General features: G+C 56.9%; 1 pseudogene; it reads right to left on the bottom strand.

Annotated features, from left to right (window-relative positions):
• Positions 1–254: 254 nt before the first annotated feature.
• On the bottom strand, positions 255–1,076 carry LOC123158377 (uncharacterized; annotated as a pseudogene).
• Positions 1,077–3,025: the final 1,949 nt, after the last annotated feature.

The following is a 3,025-nucleotide window of genomic DNA, read 5'->3' as shown; positions in this document are numbered from 1 at the left end:
CCAATGGGATGACCCATTTTATCCGTTTGGGTCATCCGGACACAAAAGCTAGCCCAACGGGGCGACCCAAACCGACACAGTGTCCGCTCGCAGTCCGTTTTGTGTCCGCACGGACCCATTTCCGTCTCAAATTTGAGAAAATTTGGGTCAAAAGCGGACACAAAGCGAACGCTATCTGCGCCCTCGCCGTCCGCCTCTGTCCAGCTGCATGCGCTGCCTGCCCCACTTGCCACCCACCCATCCACCCACCCCGCTCGTCCTCCTCCGGTGTCGGTGCTCCGCTGTGATGGGCTCGTGCTCCTCCGGCGCACGTGCCCGACCGCGTCATGCAAGCCGCTCCTGCTAGCTAGCTGCGCGCCTAGAGCTCACCTCCTACCGCCAGCCACCGTCTGTGAGAAGAACAAGGACGCCGGCGTGTACTTGGCCGGGCTGAGCACCCGGTACCCCGCCGGTCGGACCTTGATGTTCCTGCTACCGGCGCGCTGCAGGCCGCATATGCGCATCGACGGGGCCACGGTGGCCTCACCATCGTCGTCGTCCTGGACATCGTGGTCCATGTGCTAGAGCACGTTGAGGCGAGGACGACGCAGGGCAGCGCGAGGGGCCCCTGCGCCGCTTAGCCGTACTCCTGCTCGGCGGGTGGTTGGCGCGGTCGGCGCGCACCACGAACCTCTCCCGCTCCGGCCCCACGTACACCGAGAAGCACCCCGGCGCGACCGCCGCCGCCGACCGGCCACCGCTGGCCAGCCCGGAGCTGCTGCATCCCCGACGAGGGCGCGGAGCAAGGCAGGGCAGGAGCTGCGAGCGCGCGACTCAAGCAAGGCTGGGCGGGCGCCAGGCGCGCGAGCGGGAGCTGCGAGCGCGCGACCGGCGAGGCAGGGCGGGAGCTGCGAGCACGGGCGTCGACGAGTAGCGAGGCGGGGGGTGGGGCGCGCGCGACGGGCACCACGAGCTGGGGCTGGGACCTCGCGGGGCGAAGCGGCGGAGGTGAGCTCGCGAGCGCAGAGCGAGGTGGCGCGGGAGCTCGCCCACCAGGTGTTTGACTTAATGCCAACGCAGACATGCACAAAATGCATCTGGCTTCCGTTGGGCGCATCGGCCGACCCAAACGAAAAAGCGGATGCGGACAGACGGACGGGTGACCCAAACAGACAAAAAACGAACAAAATCCGTGTCCGTTTGAATCGCCTCATTGAAGTTGCTCTAAGTGTGAATATTAGTGGAACCACATGGAGTAGTCGTTTGCAGCTAGGTGGTGATGTACTCCACTCGTGATGTCTCTGAGCATGTGCTTGTGAATCAATCATGGTTTCGCCCCGAGGCGCCCATGCGAAAAATCGGGAGGTCAGGGCAGGGGGACGGGGACCGGCAAATTTTATCGTCGCCATGATGCAGGGCACGACGAACGAGACTCAACGGGCAAACTACCGGGCAGGTTTTCTCTCACGGGTCAATCTAGGACACGTGACATAATTTATCATATCTTACTTGATGTTCATTATGTTTGTGGTTTATTTTTTTTATTTTTTTTTGTTTCTTGTTGCTACCTTATTTGTGGGAGCTTAGTTGTGACATTCTTAAAAGCCATATAGATGTGAATTAGAAAAACTGTTCTCTCTATTCACTGCAACACTTTGGAAGATCTCAGCTTCATATAGCATGGCACTTGACCTCAATTTGCTCAGATTTCTGAATAATACATAGATTCACATATCCAGCTAAATTGTCCAGGTTTTCTTTCTAGTTTAACTGGAAGGATCCAAATGCGCTACAATCTATCTGACGATGCGCACCACACATTATCAGCGACAGGTAAAACCTGGGGCGTCGGAACAACAAAAGAAATTACATCAAAAAATGACACCAAGAACATTACATGCATCGAGAAATCAGAAAAAAAAACCCTGCATTTTACCACAGCAGCCGGTTCCTTCTCAAGATGAAGCAATCAATGCACTGCATGTAACATTGCTACAATAGCGCATTCTTACGGCATCTCCAATGCTGATCCTAAAAACTCCCGCTATCGTCCGAACCGTGTTGTCCGAACTGTGAAAACCATCTAAGACTGACCTGTATCGGTCCGCGGCGCGGTCTGGACTCCATTTCTCTCACATTTAAGCTGGATATAAGGGGCGCCTGTCAGTTCGGGCGTTTGAGGCGTCCGGCTGGGTTAAAATTTTGTAACCGATCAGTGACCGAGTGGCCAGTCCGGACGTTTGAGGAGGGTTTGGGATGCCCCGATGTAGATGCTCTAACAGTGGTTCTACTGTTGTGGTCTTGTCACTTCCGTCGCTCCTCCTTCCCAGCCGCCGATTTCATGCAAATCGCCCTACAAATGGGGTGGGTTATCCGGATTGTTTTGCCATGCATAGCAAAGCAAAGCACCCTTTCCACCCGCTGATCCACCCTGCTGCCCAGCCCAGCTGCTGGTGAATAAATGGATGGCCGGCGTGGTGGTGGTGGTGGTGCTTTGCAGGCAGACATCATCTTGTTAAGCGTCGCAGCAGTCACTGCGTGCAGCAGGGGCACAAGAGCAGCGAGCACGGAGGAGACAGTTTTACTATATGTGTGCATGGTAAAAGGGCCTTCCCTGTTGCCAAACAAGGCCCTCGACACTGTTGCGCCCCTTTGCCACCTTGTGCGCGTACATACGCACACAAGTAATCCTGCCCGCGTGCTACCGTCCAAGCGCATGGTTCCGCCCTCGACGACGACGCTGTGCACACGTTCAGGGATGCCACAGTGACGACGACGCCGGGCGCCGTGGTGCATGCATGGCTTGGCCCCTTGGACCGGTGGCCGGCGATTCGCGATTTACCACGCCCCGGACGTGGGTAGATTTTGCCTTCTACTACGTACCTTTCCTTGCCATCGGTATCGGGTGCTTGCAAAATGCTTTGGCCATTGCATGCTGCACGATGGAACACACGTACGTACGCCCTTGGTCTCCCACGATGGGGATGACGACGAGCCGCCGGTCAAACGCCCGAAATTATTACTCCTGGTGACTCACTCGCTCACC

The sequence above is a fragment of the Triticum aestivum genome, chromosome 7B (assembly GCF_018294505.1).
Source record: "Triticum aestivum cultivar Chinese Spring chromosome 7B, IWGSC CS RefSeq v2.1, whole genome shotgun sequence".
In the NCBI taxonomy this organism is placed as follows: Eukaryota; Viridiplantae; Streptophyta; class Magnoliopsida; order Poales; family Poaceae; genus Triticum; species Triticum aestivum.
The sequence above is the reverse complement of the archived record's forward strand: the minus strand, read 5'-3'. Positions and strand labels throughout refer to the sequence as shown.